Below are 19,751 nucleotides of genomic sequence, written 5' to 3'. Positions count from 1 at the left end.
GGAAGCTATTTATTTCTTTTATTCTGAATGGTAGCATTTCTAGATAGAGTATTCTTGGTTATAGGGTTTTTTTTTTTTCTTTCAGCACTTTGATATATCATGTCACTCACTTTTGGCCTGCCAAGTTTCTGCTGAAAAATTCACCAATAACCTTATGGAGTTTCCCTTATGTTTAACTGTTTTCTTTTCTGTTCCTGCTTTTAAATTTCTTTTTTTGTCATTTCATTTACTATGTGTCTTGGTGTGACCCTCCTTGGGTTGAAGTTGTTGGGAGCTTTCTATGCCTCCTGGATCTAAATTTCTATTTCCTTCCCTGGATTTGGGAAGTTTTTATCAATTATTTCTTCAACCAATTTTTCTGCTCCCTTCTTTCTCTTATTCTTCTGGAATCCCAGATAATGATGTTGCTGGGATTGGTACATCCCTTGGTACATTTTTGTTTTTTATTTTTATTTTACTCTCATTCCTCTTGATTGCTTTCCATTATATGTCCTCCAGGTTGCTTATCTGTTCTTCTGCTTCCTCTAGTCTACTATTTATTCCAATGGTGTATTTTTTTATTTTAGGTACTGAGTTCTTCATCTCTGATTGGTTCTTTTTTTATGTTTTCTGTATCTTTGTTGAGGGTTTTGCTGAGGTCTTCCTCTTTCTCAACTCCATTGAATAACTTTATGACCATTATTTTAAATTTCCTATCAGGCATCTTACTTATCTGTGTCTCATTTAACTCTCTTTCTATGATTTTGTACTATTCTTTTATTTGGGACATATTCCTCTGTCTCCTCATTTTGACTAGACTTCTGTGTCTGTTTCCATGTTAGGAAAGTCAGCTATGTCTCCTGCTTTTGAAAGAGTGGTCTTATGAAGAAAGGGTCTTGTAGTTGCCCTACTGTGCAGTGACCCCTGTTCACTCAAATCTGATGCTTCAGGGGTGTCTCCTATGTGTGTTGCATGCCATACTTGTGGCTGAACTGCATTTCATTCCAGTCATCTTCAATGGCTCTCTTTGCCTGCTATGGGCAGGGTTTGATCCCTGTGTTGTTAGTAGGGTGGTCTGAGACCACCTTGGGCTTGAATTGAGTCAGATAGTGCATTCACCAGGGTTATAGTAACACTGAACTGCAGAAAGCTTTCCCTGTGCTGTCCCTGAGAAGCTTTTATTTGTAAGTGGGTCTTACAGTTAGACTAGATGTCTACCCTCAGCCCACTGCTGAGGCCAAGTCAAACTGATGTGTGTGGTTATCTTCCTCTCTCTCTGGGACAGGAGTCACTTCGGAGTGGTGCTGGCCTCTTTTGGTGCTATTTGCACACTGCCAGGCTTATAGTACCAGTTTGGATGGGCTCTGTGAAGGGCTTATTGGAGAGGGTAGATCCACAGGAGAATATAGGGGATGGGTGTGTGATGCCAGCAAAGTCCATAAAGGTCTGCTGTGGGAAGGGAGCTGCCGCTTACCAGAAAATCTCCTGCTGAGGCCAACCATGTTATGAGGGTAAAGCCACAGGAGCTACCTTGAAGAGGAGGAGAGGGCATTTTGCACTGTTAGGAAGCTAGGTGGAGAGTGTTTGTGTTGTGCTGGTTCCCATAGCTACTGGTATTTCTAGGTGAGGGTGAGGGTGGTGGAGGGAAATAGCACCCACTAGCTCTTTTTTTCTTGAGGAAGCCTCCAAAAGATCCCTACCCTTCTAGCATATGCTCTGAAATTAGTAAACAAGTCTCCTTCCTGTATATCCCAGGTATTTTCCAAACTGTTGCTTCTATGCTGTGTCTCAGGGAGACTGTTTATTATGCTATCTTTTTAAGGGCAAGGACTCAGTTTCTTATTGCCCTCCAGGTTCTCTCTGAGCTAAGCCACTGACTTTTAAGTTCCAGGTGTTAAGTCTCACTGATTGTAAGAACTCACAAAGTTAGGTCCTTCTAGTTTTCAAAGCCAAATATTATGGGGATTTGTATTCCCAGTGCTGTTCTCCCATGTCTGAGGTGCCTTCTGTGGGGGTCTACTTCTCTCCCCTCTTCACGGCCATGATACCTCTCCCTCCTACATATAGTCCCACTGGTCTGTTTGACTTCTGACTGTATCCAGGCCCTTTCTACCCTCTTTGACACAATCTCGTCTCTGGATTTAGCTGTAGAGAGTCTTTTCTGCCAGTCTTCAGTACATTTTGTTGGTTATTTGCACTGATGTGGGTGTTGTCTCATTGTATCTGTGAGACAAGATAAGCCTGCATCCTCCTACTCTGCCATTTTCCTCAGAAGTCTCTTATGGATTTTTATTTTTGTTTTCTGTTCATTCTCTTCGATTTTTGTTTCTCTTTTTTGTTTGTTTGCCTGCTTTCCTGCAGGTTATTTAAATACATTTTATAATTATTTTGATATACCTATATTGTTTTCTTAGTGAATTGCTTCATGTAGTTTTATTTAAGTGGTTACTCTGTGTATAACATTATATATAAATAACACAGTCTACAGTTGCTATTTTACCAGTTTAAGTGAGGTATAGGAACTATTCCTGACATTGTGTTCCTTTACCCTGTCCATTTATAATTGTCTTAATCATTTCCTCTAAGTTAATTTAGAGCTACATCAGATGGTATTATAATTTTCACTTCAATTATTAAACAATTTAGAAAATTCATGAAGAAAAAGTCTTCTTCATTTACTCATAATTTTGCTTACTGTGTTTTCTTCTTTCCTGATGTTCTAAGGCCTCTTATCATTTCCTCTTTTGTTTGGATAACTTACTATATTCATTCTTTTTGTTTAGATTTGTTGAAACAAATTCTTAGTTTTTCCTTATCTGAGAATTTCTTGATTTCCCCTTCATTTCTGAAGGATATTTTCTTTTTTAAAAAAAATATTTTATTTATTTCTGAGAGAGAAGGAGAGACAGCATGAGCAGGGGAGGGTCAGAGAGAGAGGGAGACACAGAATCTGAAGCAGGCTCCAGGCTCTGAGCTAGCTGTCAGCACAGAGCCCGATGCGGGCCTCAAACCCACAAACTATGAGATCATGACTTGAGCTGAAGTCGGACACTTATCCGACTGAGCCACTCAGATGCCCCCGAAAGATATTTTCAATGGGTATAAGAAGCCAAGTTGAAGTTCTTTTCTTTCAGCACTTGAAAAATGGTGTGACACATCCTTTTAGCTTCTATAGTTTCTGATGAAAAATCTGCTGTTAATGAAATTATTTTTCTCTGGCAGGTAAATATTGTTTTTATGAATTCAGGATTTTTTATTTGTCTTTACTATTCAGAAGTTTGACTGTTGTGTGCTGTAGTGTGTGTGTGTGTGAGTGTGTGTGTGTTTCTATTCAAGGCTCTCTGTTTCTTGCATTTGTAGGTTTATGTATTTTACCAAATTGAATTGGAATCTCTTTCATCTCTGTCCATTTAGCAGTGGCGTATAGTCCCACAGCTCTCTGAGGTACTCTTTATCATTTTTTTTCAATCTATTTTCTCTCCATTTTTCAGATTGAGTGATTTCTACTATCTTATCTTCCAATTAATTGATTCTTCCCTCAGTTACTTCCCTTCTTCCATTGAGAGCATAAATTGACTAATTTTACTATGGTTATTACATTTTTTCAGCTCTAAAATGTCTCTTTTGTTTGCCTTTATATCTTTTATTTCTCTGCTGAGATTTCTTTTTTTTTTTTCTGTAATTTCAAGTGTGTTTGTAACACCTATTGAAAATCTTTATGATGGCTCTTTTAAAATCATTTTAAGATAATTCTAACACCAGTGTCATATTGGTCCAGGCATTTATTGATTGTCCTCACCCAGTTTGAGATCCTCCTGGTTCTTGATATGTGGAAGTTTTCTACTGAAATATTATAGTAACAGACTCTAGACTATTTCAGCTAGTTTTGACTGACATAGTTCCATCAGGGAAAGAAGAGCTCTCTGATTTGTTACTACCAGGTGGGTATGAAAGGCAGAAGTTCAGATTCTTTCAGTTGGATTTGAAATTGAGGTTCCCTACCCACACTTCATTGATAATAAGCAGAAGGGGCTTATTCTTGTTGTGGGTGTGAGTCAAATTTTTGACTTTCCACCACACCTCCATTGATATTGCCCTGGCTGAGGAAGGATAGAATGCATCATTGCTGCTCCCTATGAAGCCACCAGCTACATCACGGGGGCAGGGGACACGCCTTATTGCTGGGTGATGGTGAAAGCCCCATTCTCTTCTAGGTTTCCTTCTACAGTACCTGAAAAGAAAGAGGTAGGAATGGCTTATTATTCCTGAGTGACAGTAAAAGTACAGACTCCTCTATGGTCCCCACTAACAACATTCACTGGGGGATAGATGACCTTGTTAATGCCAAAAGAGATGAAAGTACCAGTACCCTGCTTGGCCTTCTTTGACACTACCTCATTGGTGGATGAAGGTAGATTAGATCACCTCATTATTGCCAGGAAAAGATGGGAAATCTAGGTTTACCATTTAGCTTTGTTGACATGGATATTGATTATATATTTTTTCTATGGTGTTATGTTGGAATAGAATGGTTGTCTAAAAGCTTTCTGTTTTGTTATGTTGCTTCTTACCTTGCCCTTTGGCTGAGAGAGTAGTTTTCATCGATTTTTGTTTATTTATTTTGCCTGTACCCATTGGTGTTTCTGGGTTATCAGCTTCTTCAGCTGCAAATCTGGTATATATGAGACAAAAAAGAAACACAAGGAACTCACCATACCCCCACTCCTGAATATTCTGCTTTCTCTTCTTCAACTTTCAGAGTCATGTGTTTTATATATAATATCCAATGTTCTTAGTTGTACTTTGCAGAAGAAATAGGAAAGTATATCTACTTCATCTTCCCAGAAGCAGAAGTCTGAAAGTCTTTAAGACTTCTAAAATCTATAAAGTATAAAATTTTAATATAAATTTTATTAAGTCCTTAGGAGAAAGTTGAATGAATATATCATTAGTGTATTAATCAATAGTACTTCAGATAACAAATTTGTCACAGAATTACCTAATCACCAATGAAACAATCACAGATCTTACTCAGGCATGCCTTGGTGACTTCAGTTTGGAAATGAACTAATGAAAAATTGACATCAGGTCTACCATAGAAAGTGTTCAAAGGCTGGAAAATATTCTGAATAAAGAATCTCCTGGGGTTAAAATTTCTCTTTTTGCATTTCTCTGTTTTCTTAAAAATGACACTAACATTCTTAACTTGATTCATTATGATTTCATTTGGGAGGAGTACAACTGCAAAGATAAAAATCCCAGAGTTTTAAATGTAACATTTTACATTATCTTTCCTTTAATTTTTTTTCCATTCCCTAATTGGGCTGGAGGAAGAGCAAAGACTTGCTCAGTGTGTTAGAGTAAGCCTCCAGGTTGATGACAGAGTAAATGGTAAAAAAGGTAGCAGCTCATTTGAGAAATAAACAGCAAGCACAGTGCCTATAGAGGGTTTTCTTATTTTGGGCACATGGACATGGGCTTGTGGCTATGTAGGGGTTTGTGCACTGAGACACTGGATGACACTGCCTTTAAATGTTTGTGTCTAGAAGATCTTTGCTTTTGCTTAAAGCCAGTCTTTAACTATGAGCCTGTGGAAACAGCCACTTTCAAAACCACACCTAACCTTGTTCAGATGGTTCTATTTCATCAGCAATGGAATATTATTGACTCATTCCCTACCCATATTCCACCTATTTTCATTCACTTAAGAAAACACCTTTTATTTTAGTAATAAACTATTTTATCTATAACCAAAGGAAGCAAGGTATTTCAATAATTCCTTTAGAAAAAAATAATAGTTTGAGATAAATTCAGTCTTGATACCTTAGTTGGATTGGAAAATAAAATAGTTTGACATTGAGTCTCTCTTTCTCTCTCTGTCTCTCTCTCTCACACACACACACACACATACACACACACACACTCACACACACTTCCATCTGGCCAATTATCTATACTTAAAAACATCTTATAAGCAACCTTCCAAAAAATTTTTAGAGGCATCCTCCTAGAAATTGCTATGCTATACCATTGCCTATGCTAATTTTTGTTCTTGCTCAAACTTCAAATGTTTATTTAAATCAAGCCACTTCAGTATGCAAAGCAGATTTTCAAAACAATGAACTCTTATATTTCTTTCCATATGCTCAGTATACTTTTGGGAATCATCAATATTTAAATTTTCCCCATTGAGAAGTCAGTTTCCATGGGAAACATGAGGAAATCATTTCTGGCCCTTTATCTTTTATCTGTGTTGCTCTGCTGAGAACTACAATAGAAAACAAAATAAAACACAATATTTATATATTTCATGAAATGTATTACTTTAAGCTATATTGGCATCTAACTAATATGTCCTACTTTCCAGCCACAGAAGATCACTAGATATTGCTTTTGAGTGATTTTTTTTCAGATGTATCGCAAGAGAGGGAGAATGTATAATTTGGATTCTGTTTTGGATATTTTAAAGTAATTCCACACATATTTCAGAAAAGCCATAAGTGAAAGATATACCTATTAAGATAGTAATTGTAAATAAGGATAATAGTTTTTTTAAACTATGCATATAAAGAAAGAGAGAAGGAGGAAAATACTAATTATGAACAGCTTTTTTTTCTTTTCCCCAAACAATATTTCTGAGAAAAGAACATTATGCCAGATTAATGGGTCCTTGAATGAAACAATTCAATGACACTCTTTTTTTTAAAAAGTGATGCTCTGAGCAGTAGGGACTCAACATAAGCATAGATTCCTCCTTCTACTGTTTTCATTCAGGTTATATTTCATGCACTGTTTCAACCTTGCAGCAATTACCTTTAGTCAGGCATTATAGTCTTTGTTATGTGAGTACTTCTATTGCTGGATTATTACTTGTAGAGTAATAAGTATCTGTCTTTTCAGTCGACATTCTGGAAAAGAAAGCACGTGTTCTATGATGGACATTATTATTACAGCATATAACTAACTAGGTTCTTCCCAGTTTGTTTTGTTTTCCCTTCATACAAGTTGTAAGATGTTAACATTCAATTTACCAAACATTTCTTCACTCCTGGAAAGAAAAATGAAAATGTGCTCCCTTTATAGATAAAATGGGACTACATTTCCATCAGAGGTTCAATTTTAGGTCTAGTGTCAGTGTCTTGTCAGGGAAAACACAGGCAGAAATGAAAGGCTTGAAGTAACCAAGAAAATTCAGTCTAGTTATGAGGCATATTACAGCAAGTTTCTGTTTGACTTAAAATAATGTATAGAATGCAGTAATGTATTAATAACTAGATGTCAGACAATTTGCAACTTTTTGAAGATAATAAAAATAGCTAAGGAATATAATCATATTGTATACAACTTTCCACATCCAAAAGTGCTTTCATGTACACAATCTGATTTGCTACTCAAAATATCATATTGTATAGACTGGGAAATAATTTTCTCATTATTCAAAGGAAAGCAATGTTCACAGAATTGATTGACACAGATAAGAGAACACAGCATCAGTCTGATAGCTGACCTAATGCTAATGCTCTAAAAGGTCTAATGCTCTAATTAACAGATTAATTCCCATCAACTTTAAAATAAAATTGTTTAAGGCAGAGTTCCCCAGAAGAATCTAAGACAAAAATTATTTGGCAAATGATATACCATGCAGGTATTCTCAGGAGAAACTTTGAGAATTGTGAGGAATATAGTATAGAACAGAGGAAGAGGCCAGACAGAGATGGGGCCACAGGAGAAGTCTAGCCTCAGACTGATTCCATGGGCAGCCCTGAAATGTGAGTTGCACCCAAGGTTTTCTCGCCCAGAGATAAGAGAGTTATTATTGCTACTTTCTTCCTGCCAATCAGTCATTAGCTATGAACACCGCTGAGGGTGGAATGGGAAAAGCCTCTTAAGGATAGCCAGGTAAGATGGCTCCCAAAGTAGTAAACTAAAGAAAGGCAGTACTCTGAAGAAGGGTGCACAGGAGAGCAGCGACGAGGCTTGGAGTACCAGACCCACAAAGCTACCTTGACAGAATCTGCTACAGATAACTAATTATCATTCTTTATGAGATTGTTTAATTTTTCATTTTTTGTGAATAATTTGAAACATATACCAAGATAGAAGAGTATAATGAACTCCCATGTACACATAGCCATCATCAGTTATTATCAACATGTGACCAACCTTGTTTCATTTGTGAGAGTTGAGTTTTGAAATAAAATGCTTGTTATTCTATGTATTCAGAAACACCACCACACACAACATAGTTTAAACAATTATTTTAACTGAAATAGTTTTGTTAGGGAAAAACTTAGTGTACTGAAAAGAGGTTAGGATTTATGATATATGTGTCTCAGTCTTGTTTCTGCTAAGTCCTAGGTAGATATTTCTTTTGTAGGAATCATCGTGCCCTATGATCCTTTGTAGTTTAAACATTTTGTAGTTCAAACACTTGGTACTCTTCTCTTTTTTTAAATTTTTATTTATTTTTAAGAGAGAGACAGAGAGTGACTGGGGGAAGGGAAGAGAGAGACAGAGACACAGAATCCAAAGCAGGATCCAGGCTCTGAGCCCAATGCGGGGCTAGGACTCATGGACCATGAGATCTTGACCTGAGCCGAAGTTGGATGCTCAACCAACTGAACCACCCAGGCACCCTTAAACACTTGGTACTCTTATAACCAAAAGTAGCATATAATAAAGACCTCATATCCTCAAATGCATTCAGAAGTTTTGCACTAGTTCTCTAGTGACCATTGAACCTAAGACACACTACCAAGGGCAGCTTGTACAAAAGTGACTTTCTTCAGACTATGTAGGATAGAAGGGCATGTCAATTGGAGTCCTAAGGTAGGTAGATTGTTATTGTTCATAGGATGCAGTCCACACTCTTAAGTAGTATGCAAGGGTCTACATGATCCTGCCCCAATATACCTTTCCTGTTACCCTCCTCAGGTCTCCCACATTAATGCTATGTTCTCAGCATACTGACCTGCTGCTGCCCTTTATATCACTATGCCATTTGGTGTGACTCTGGGCCTTTCAACTTTCTGCCCTTTTTCTGAGATTCTGAGTCACCATGTTTCTTTATGGAAAAATTAGTCATGGTACAAAGTACACTTCCAAAGTTGTCTGCACTCAGTAACATTTTTCAGCCTCCATTACTTCCTCTTTTCCATACTTACTTTCTCCTTATCCCCTCTTCTTTCCACTCATTCCATTCTATCTCTTCCTAAGCAAAAAGTGATTTCTCTGTCACCAGTTAGTAATTTACATTACTATAAATATCTTGGAAAGTGCCTTAGTGCCTTATGTATATATATACCATTTGGGAGCCCACAAAATGGTGCTGAGTAAATTAGAGGTAATTGAACCAGTAAATGTAGTATCTACTTTTGATTCCCATGATGGTGCTAGATATATTTACTATGGTTCATACCACATTTTTTAATGATTATTTGCTTCTATACCTGCCTTACCTATTGTGTTGGTTAATTTTATGTTTCAACTTCTCTGGACTAAAAGATGCCCAGATACTTGGTAAAACATTATTTTCAGGTGTATCTGTGTGATGTTATAATTTTAACCATGTGCCAGAATATATATATATATATTATATATGTATATATATTTGTATATATATGTATTTATATTGGTGTTTGCCTCTGTTTTTGGTACAGAGCTCCTAAAACTATTGGAACTTCCTAATTGATGCAAGTAACAAAGATGTCTCTTGTGATGTTAATGAGGTGACTACTTTGGATTCACTTAAGAATGCAGAAAGGAATCAACCATGTTATTAGATGGTTGAAACCTTTAGTCATATCCTCTCTTACCTCTCAGAAAGGGATAGGGGCTGTAGATTAAGTTCAATTGTGAAGGCCAATGATTTCATCAACTTGTTTATGTAATGAAGCTTTCATACAAACTTAGAAGCATAGGGTTCAGAGAACTTCTGGGTTGGGCAGCATGATGCCCTTAGAGGACATAGAATTTTCTTTCCTTTTCCACACCTTGCCATATGCATCTCTTCCATCTGGCTGTTCCTGAGTTATATGCTTTTATAATAAAGTGGTATTCTTAGTTAGTAAAATGTTTTTCTGAGTTTTGTAAGATGCTCTAGCAAATTAATCAAACCCAAAGAGGAGGTCTTTGGAACCTCTGTTATACCTGTTGGTTAGAAGTACATGTGACAACATGGACTTGCAACTGAGTTCTTCAGTGTGTGTGTGTGTGTGTGTGTGTGTGTGTGTGTCTATGTCTATGTGTTATAGGAGTAGTCTTGTAGGACTGAGTCCTTAACCTGTGGAATTTGATATCTCCAAGTAGATAGTGTCAGAATTGAGTTGAATTGTAGAACACCCAGTTGGTATCTGAGAATTACTTGGTAGTGTGGGAAAACTCCCCTGCCCCATGTTGGAATTGGGTGTGAGAATGTTTACAAAAGAGATTAGCATTTGAATCATTAGATTGAGTAAAGAAGATCCTTTCACCAATGTAGGTGGGTATCATCCAATCCATTGAAAGCCCAACTAGAACAAAAAGGCAAAGGAAAGACAAATTATCTCTCTCTTTCTTGAGTTGAGATATACACCTTTTGTTCTCAGACACTGGAGCTCCTGATTCTCAGGTGTTCAGATTCAGACTGAAATGATACCACCAGCATTCCTTGTTTTTCAGCTTTTAGATGGCATATTGTGGCATATGGATAGTATATGGAGGCATATCTCTGGCTCCAAAATCACGTGAGCCAATTTCCATAATAAATCCCCTAATATATTTGTATATGTATCCTATTGGCTTTGTTCCTCTGGAGAACCTTGACTACTATACCTATTGTCTTATTTTTTGGGCTTTCCAAGAAGTAGATCCTAAGATAAGGATTCTAGGACAAGTCACTTATTTGTAGCATAATGTCAGGAAACATGAATAGGGGAGTGGAAGAACAAAATAGGGAGGAAAAAATCAGCACTGTGGGCAACTGGAGCTTAAACCTGATAGGGAACTTTAGAATCTGTGAACGTGGATTTCAGTGTTATCTCATCTGCAGGAGATTGGTTTCGGCCCGTTTTTAGGTGGAGTTCATTTCCAGGTCTTTAGCCTACTGCATATGGGCAGACAGAAGTTTGGTGGCCAGAAAAAGATTCAGGTACTGGGTGTTGGAAATTAGTCTGGCAGGTGTGAGAATAGAAGTGCCAAGATAATATGGGTGTGGCACCAAGAGCATCTATTTTAGTTATGAATTTCTGGAATCATTGGATTTTAATCAAGATCTATTATTTTGCCTTAATTCTTTAAGCTAATAATAACATAGAGGACTAATTAATTAGAACTCTAATTAATTAAGGGTTATAAAAGGAATAAATCAATAAATGAAAGGTATAGTGGATGGCTTTACTAAATTACATACTTACTAAATTCACCTAGGCTTCTGGGTCCACTATGGATACCTCAGGCCAGCATAATCCTTTCCTGAAATGTGATATACTCTCCTAGACTAACAAATTTTAAGAGTCTCAAACTGAGTCCTTTCTAATGCATGCATACCACTGAAATGCCACCCCTGCTATATATGGTAATTCTATTCTCCAACTGTGGCTTGTTACCTGAAACCATAAACCATAGTCATAAAAGGCCTTGATATTGGTACCTAACACATTCCAAAGTGTTTCCAAGCCCATTTTCCATTAAGTTGCCAATATGTGATTATTTCAAGTGGAATGCAATCCATATGGCACATTTACATTTACCTCTCTAAATATTGCTTTATAAAAACAGGTTAATGTCCTGAGGAACATTTTCGAAGGCAAAATAATTTGAATATATTTTTCTTTGCTTGAAAGATAACTTGACTCAGAAAAATTAACTTGATTTTTGTGGATCTAAGTATCAAAAGTTTTTCGAGTTGAGTATGCACTTAACACAACACAGATTCTACCATTAATACTATGTAAAGCAGTGGGAAGTTTTGGTCACAATTGCCATATTTGGGAAATTATTATAAGGACCTGGTGTCAAAGATTTTAACTAGTACAAAAGAGATGTGTGTGTTATGGCAGATCTTTTATAATAAAAGAAGAATATCTGACTTTGGATTCCCTGAGATAGTTGATATAAACTTATTTATTAGCATATACTGAAGATATTAAGAAAACACAACTAAATTGTCCGAAGACCTCGAAATCGGTAGTAAAACACTAGTATAGATTTGTGACAGACCCTATACTTTAATTTTGTTTGTATTACATTGAGTTTTATTACCATATATGTCTGCTCATTAGCATATATAATGTGTATATGCACGTATGTGAACATATGCATATACATAGGGGAGAATCTTGTGTTTAATTTCACTTGTGAATATAATATTGTTGTTGTAGCCTAAAATATATAGTGTCATGTATCATGCAATCATATGCTTAGTAACACCATAGGTAATTTTTTTTATTTGCTTGAAATCTATAAGAATTTAAGATTTTATATTAAAGTTTGTCCCAAAAACTTTCTTATGACAAGTTTTAAAAATACATAAAAGTTAAAATAAGTTTATAGTGAATATTCATATATCCATTACCTAGATCTTACCATTAACATTTTACTATACTTGATTTATCATATAACTACCTATATTTCTATCCTTTATAGAAATCCCCTTAGATTTTTTATTTATTTCAATATAAATTGCAAATCTCAGTACTTCTTAAATACTTCTACACAATAATTTCCATGATAGATTATCTTTGAACAAAAGCATGCTTTAAAGATAAATAATGATAATTTATATCATTGAATTTTACATTTTTTTCATAGTTTACAAAGTCTTCTCTCAAAACAACTTTATAAAAAAAGAAAAATGAAGATAATGTAGCATTTGTCTCAGTTTAGAAGATAATAAGTAATAGAATCCATAGATCATACAGATGGGTGCTGTGTCTTTCAAGACAATTTACTGTCAAACTATCAGGTTGAGGCATTTAAACTAAAGATATATGGGTAGTTTTGTAATATTGTGTATATCTACACACATATATGCACACAATAAGAAGAGGAAGTCTCTAACATTTACCTATATTTTTCAATGTTTCTTTCAGATGTCTTATGATTCTTTATTGTTTACCTTTTTTTTGAAGAACTTTTCTTAGCCATTCTTTTAGTGCAAGTCTGCTAGTGACATATTCTCTTCATTTTCCTTTACCTGAGAATTTCTTGATTACCTCTACATTCCTAAAGGATACTTTTGCTGGATATAAAATTCTAGGTTTACAGTGTTTTCAGCACTTGAAAATATACTGCCACTTTCTGGCCTCTGTGGTTTCTGATAAGAAATCTGTTGTCAGTCTAATTATTTTTATACTTCTAAACGGCATTCAAGATTTTCCCTTCATCTTAGTTTTCAGAAGTTTGATTATGATATTATTTGGTATGGATTTTCTTTAGTTTATGCTTTTAAGGGTTTCTTCAGTTTCTTGAGTTTGCAGGTTTAGGTCTCTTGTCAAATTTGATAAATTTGAAGTCATTTTTTTAAAAATATTTTTCTTGTCTCCTCCTGGGGGTCTGGTGACATGGATAATAGGTCTTTTGTTCAGTCCTATGAATCCATGAGGCTCTGTTTACTCTTTACATTTGTTTGTTAAGATTGGATAATTTATATTATTTGCCACTGATTGTTTTCCCTGTCCATTCCATTCTAGTGTTGACCCCTTTCATTGCATTTATTTTTTTTAATTTAATGGTTTTATTTTTAATTTTTAGAATTTCGTTTAGAAACATTTATCACTAAAGCCAGTAAGATCTGAAATTTTCATTTTTCGAACAGTTTGATAAGCAATTTAGTATTTAATATGTATAGATTCATTCATATTATTTTTGTTTTCTTGTAGTTCTATAGCTACAACTTTTTGCTGAGACTCTTATTTTTCATCTGTTTCAAGTGTTTTCATAATTGCTCAAGGAAGGATCATGTTATGCCCAGAAATATATACCTATATATTTTTTATTCAATGTTTTAGGAACCAAAACAAAAATACATTAATTTCTTTAGTAGCAATATGGATTCTATTATAGAGCTACACCTTTAATTTGTCCAATTCTCTATATTACTAAAGCTTTTTTCTGTCATAAATAATGTTAGCTATACAAATAACTTAGTTTTATTATATCTATAATATAGTTTAGTAGAACTGGATTTTGTCAAAGGATACTTACAAATTTAATTTTGGTAAATATTTCTTAAAAAGTTGTGCCAATTTATACTTCCAATGATAAATGAAAGGATCTGTCTCACAAACCCACCCAATGTTATTATTACTAAGCATAAACTATGTATTTTTAATGCTTATGTGTATATTTAATGGCTAAAAGTAATATATTAGCATTAATTCAGTTTGCACTTAATTATGAGTAAGATTGCATTTTTAAAAAATTTTTTTAACGTTTATTTATTTTTGAAAGACAGAGACAGAGCATCAGCAGGGGAGGGGAAGAGAGAGGGGGAGACACAGAATCTGAAGCAGACTCCAGGCTCTGAGCTGTCAGCACAGAGCCTGACGTGGGGCTCGAACTCGCAAACTTGCAAGATCATGACCTGAGCTGAAGTCGGACGCCTAACTGAGCCACCCAGGTGCCCCTAAGATTGCATTTTTTACTATATGCTCACTTGGATTCTTCAACTATAAACTAATTATTTGATAATTTTAAAATTGAACTCTTCATTTTGTTTTTTAGCTTATTTTCAGAAACCCTTTTTCACTAAAAAAATTAATCTTTTCTTTTGATATGTTTCTAATATTTTGCTGAATAGACTTTTTTTCCCTAGTCAATTTGAGAACCTATTATATGACTTCTGTGATTTTCTTCAGAGGTCTATTGAGATTCTGACTGAAATTATATTGAATCTTTAGATCAATTTTGAGAGACTTGACATCCAATAAATATTTTTCTCAAATAATTTTCTTAATAAAACGTTGTAGTTTTTAGCGTAGAGAGCTCACACATCTTCCTTTAGATGGATTCTTGGGAACAAAATTTTTGTGGTATTGTAAATGTTATCATTCTTATAATCAATTTTTGATAATTTTTTGCTGACACATACATATATAGAATAGAATTTTAGTTGTTGACATTGTCTTCAGTATCTTACTGAATTTACCCTATTTGTATGTTTTCTTTTTAGATTCTTTTGCATTTCTATGTGCTAAAGATACAAACTGGGAGGAATAACTGCTTATTTATTCTTCAATCTTCACATCTCTTATTTTTTCTTACTGTACTGACAAAATCTTCCCGACAATGTTGAATTAAAGTATTGATATATAGTATCCTTATCTCTTCCTGATTTCAGTAATGCTTTCAGTAACTATCATTAAGTATATACTGTAGTGTTTTTTCCTTGTAGATATTCTTTATCACATAAAGAGTAATCCTTTTTAATCTTAATTGGCTATGGGTTTTCATCATGAGTAGTATTGACTTTTGTCAAACACTACGTCTATATTTCTGAAAAATATTATATTTTCCCTTTTAATGTTAATATAGTATATTAATTCCTTTCATATATATTAAACCATCTTCACATTCATGGAATAATAATAATATCTTACTGATAATGTTTGTTTTTCATGTTTGGATGTCAAGGTCATAATAACTATACAATGTGTTGAAAAGTGTTCTTCATTGTTTTTTTTCTTTTTTTATGTCTATTTTTGCCTTCATTTTTTTTTAGAGAGAGAGAAAGAGTGCATACACATGTGAAGCACACACACAGGGGAGGGGTAGAGGGAGAGAGAGAGAGAGAGGGAGATCGCAAACAGGCTCCATTCTCAGTGTAGGACCCAATGCAGGGCTCCATCCCACTACTGTGAGATCATGACCTGAGCTAAAACCAAGAGTCTGATGCTCAACCAACTGAGCCACCCAGGTCCCCCTCTTCATTTTTCATATGGAATGTATGGAAACATTTATCACTAAAGCCAGTAAGATCTGAAATTTTCATTTTTCGAACAGAGTTTGATAAGGAATTTAGTATTTAATATGTATAGATTCATTCATATTATTTTTCTTGTCTCAGCTATGGTAAAATTTGTTTTCAAGTTATGTATCCACTTGACTTAAATTTTCATATGGATTGCTGTAAAGTTTATAATATTCCTCTGTGTATGTGTGAGCATGTGTGTGTGTCTGGGTGAGTGTGTGTGTGTGTGTGTGTGCACATTTGGCAATGAGTAGGATCTGTAGTGATGTCTTTTTTCTTATGGAAAAGTATCTTACTTATTACTGCAATGACACATGACACAGATAAGGCTATCACTGATTATAAAGTAGGCTTTCCTTTATTATTCTTGTCTTTAGCTGGGTGAACTTGAACAAGCTTCCTAAAAATATCCAAATATTAAAATTGTCAGTGATTCCATAATGCGAGTCTCCTTTATAGACTATCTTTGGATTTTGATAAAATCTGTTACTTGTTGCATAACAGGATATGATAAAATAAATATGACCATTTGAAGTAAACATCTATTTGATCAATTTTTCTTTATGATTTAATAATTGTTTTGCTTCTATAAAAACACCATAGAAAGTTCAATGTTCACATATTGGGTAACTTCATAGAAAAATTAAACTTTTCTGTGGTGTTTGATGAAGTTTTATTAAAACTTTGATAAAGCTTCAAAAAAGATTTAGTTGTAGAAAATATCAACCTTGTATCATTGTAACTCTCCACTCATTTTTTAAAAGTAGTTTCCTTTATTTTTCTAGTCATTGACCCATAACAAATGTATCTATTTATAAATTACTTATTTTATTACTTATATTACTTATTGTAAAACTCTATTATTGTATTACTTACTATATTACTAGTTATATATTACTTATTATAAAACTATATTATTTATCATAAAGATGCCTTATAAGAAACCACTTAGAAAGGCCAAAGGAGGGAAATCTGATGGGCTCAGTTGGTAAAGTGTGTGATTTGTGATCTCAAGGTTGTAAGTTTGAGCCCCATGTTAAGTGTAGAGGTTACTTAAAAATAAAATCTTTAAAAAAAAAAAGAAAGATGAAAAGAGACTTCTGTAATTCAATTCCTAATCATTCAAATCTTATTTTAAAATTGCTATATTTTTGCACATTGCTGGATTCCAAGTGAGGAAAAAAATCTGTTATACTAGTCTCCAGTGGCCTATTTTACTGATAAAAATCTGATATCTAAAATAGTTGGAAGATAAAAGAGAATATAATGGAGTATATTTTCTCTTGGAAGTTATGTTAGAATGTAGGAATGGTTGGAGTATTGGAAAAGACTTCAGACTGCTTCAATAAGTCATTTAAGAAATGCCATCACTTCATCTGTGACTACATGATACCAGAATAATTCACTAAAATACAAAGAAACCATTCATACTTGCTAGGTACAAACTAGTGACCTATTGGCAAAAATGGTATTTCATTTCAACATTTTCTTTAAAATGTCAATCAAATAAGATATATTGCTAACAGTTGGTTAAAAACTGAAAAAAAAGTCTAGGTAAATAATAAGTAAATATTTTTGTGTACATTAGTTTAGATAATAAATTTGGGGGATATGTATATATTTTTTTACTAATTTAGGTGATTTTTTCTGTACCTGAATAAGGATGGTATCAGTAGCTCTTTCCTGAACTCTTGCAATTAATTTCTCACCCTGGAGAAGACTTCAGGATGACTAGGAGAATACTCAATGATCAAAGTTAATCTCATATCATCAAAACAAAATGTCTATGTACAGAGCCCCCCCAAAAATAGATACAGACACTTCCCTCAGATTTAGAACATGTAACCTTTTACATAAAAACGCAGAGTTTATGGGGTACCTGGGTGGTGCAGTTGGTTAAGCGTCAAACTCGTGAGCTCGGCTCAGGGTCATAATCTCAGTTTGTGAGTTTGAGCGCCTCATTGGGCTCTGCCCTGATAGAGCAGGGTCTGCTTGGGATTCTGTCTCTTCTCTGTGCCCCTCTCCAGCTTGTGCACTCTCTATAAGTAAATAAATGAATAAATAAATAAATAAATAAATACACTTTAAAAATGCAGAGTTTATGAGAACTGTATCTTGAACTTGTAAAATCATTGTTCATTTAACTTTTTCTTGGTGTGTAGATAGAACATAAATATGAGATACTTGAGAGCATTTAGTAGAATTGAAAAAAAACATGATTTCTTTGTCATGTCACATGATAAAAAATTATTACTGCATATAATGTGGATACATAATCTTCAGAGCAATATTACATAACAATTTTTTAAAAATTCTATTTTTAAAAGAAAATAGTTTGATTCTATTAAATTAAGAAGGTAAACAAAATTTATGAAAAATAATAGTTTTATCTGCCATAGTTTTCAATTAAATTTTGGGTGTTAAAATCTGAGGGTTGTAAACTGTTCTACATCTTAAGGTTAGATTTAAAATAAATAGTGGGGCACCTGGGTAGCTAAGTTCATTAAACGTCCAACTCTTGATCTCGGCCCAGATCATGATCTCACAGGTTTGCGTGTTTGAACCCTGAGTTGGGCTATGTACTGTCAGTGAGGAACCTGCTTAGGATTCTCCCTCTCCTTCTCTCTCTGTCCCTCCCCTGCTCATCCTCTTTTTCTCTCTTTCTCTTTCAAAATGAATAAACTTAAAAAAATAAATAAATATCATGGAACACAAATTTACTGTTAGCAAGAATGCAGACATTTCAAACTCACAGATTTTTGATGCAAATACAATTACTTTGAAAGTTTTCTGGCAGTGTCTAATAAAATTTGACACACGTACCTTTATCACCCACTCCTAAATATATACTCAAGTGGAATGTATACATAATGAATATACATACAATATGCACAAAAGAATCTTAAATAAGTTTTTCATAAAAACCCCAAATAAGAAACAACTCAAATGTCAGTCAATAAGAGAATGGATAAATAAGTTTTGACATATTCACACAATGGAATATTACATACCCATAAAGAACATACTGCTGATACACACAGTGACACATGTTAAGGTGAAACATACTATGCTAATTTAACTAGTCTGAAAGAAAAGAACACAGGTTGTATGATTTCATTCATACAAAGTTTAGAATCAGGCAAAATTAATCAATGGTGGTAGAAATACAAAAAGTGCTTAGCAAGGGATTAATTTGAAAGAGGCATGAAATTATGTACATGCAGTGTATTTTTTCAGCTGGTTGATGGTTATAAGCAGTGGTGTCCTGGCTTTCTGGGAGGCTGAGGTTGGAGAAGTCCTACTTTAAAACACAGGAAAATGTCAATGTTGTAAATTCTGTCACCATGGTAGATTTCAAACTACCAATGTGACATCACTGAAGTGAGACCAGGAAGAGATGTGCACAGAAGCTCTTGTGAGCCAGTGTGAGTAGGCCTTGGTATAATGCTAGTTGCGAGGGTGTATATATTTGTCAAGATGCATCAAGTTGTACACTGAAGATTTCTGCATTTTAATACAGTTAAATTATATTTTTAAACACTAAAATAACTTATAAAAAAGAAAAACATGGAAAATGTCTCTAACCTCTTTTAGTAACTTGAAATGTAACATTTAAAGGTCACTCACTAACAGTGATATATTTCTTAACTAAGACATGTTTATGAAGAATTTAAGTTTGCTACATTATTTTAGATGGATTATACAGATGAGTAAACCTTTGTCCTTATCCCCCAGTACAATTATAGAAATAAAAGGTGCAATTAAGGAGATTTGAAAAATACATCAGTAGTTGGTAACATATGGTAAGAAATGTAAAATTTGA

At 34.3% G+C, this 19,751-nt stretch overlaps 1 long non-coding RNA gene across 2 annotated transcripts; it reads right to left on the bottom strand.

Moving 5' to 3' along the window:
• Positions 1-3,743: 3,743 nt before the first annotated feature.
• Positions 3,744-19,224, bottom strand: LOC144244692 (uncharacterized). 2 transcript variants are annotated; one of them, XR_013339022.1, is made up of 5 exons: positions 19,147-19,224; positions 17,808-17,967; positions 6,793-6,887; positions 4,692-4,860; positions 3,744-4,210 (listed from the first exon to the last, which is right to left on the bottom strand). It is a non-coding gene; the product is annotated as an uncharacterized LOC144244692 (long non-coding RNA). The 2 variants fall into 2 exon arrangements; XR_013339023.1 differs by lacking the exon at positions 19,147-19,224 and adding an exon at positions 18,940-18,994.
• Positions 19,225-19,751: the final 527 nt, after the last annotated feature.

This window comes from Crocuta crocuta, unplaced genomic scaffold, assembly GCF_008692635.1.
Source record: "Crocuta crocuta isolate KB4526 unplaced genomic scaffold, BGI_CrCroc_1.0 scaffold147, whole genome shotgun sequence".
Taxonomy (NCBI): domain Eukaryota; kingdom Metazoa; phylum Chordata; class Mammalia; order Carnivora; family Hyaenidae; genus Crocuta; species Crocuta crocuta.
The sequence above is the reverse complement of the archived record's forward strand: the minus strand, read 5'-3'. Positions and strand labels throughout refer to the sequence as shown.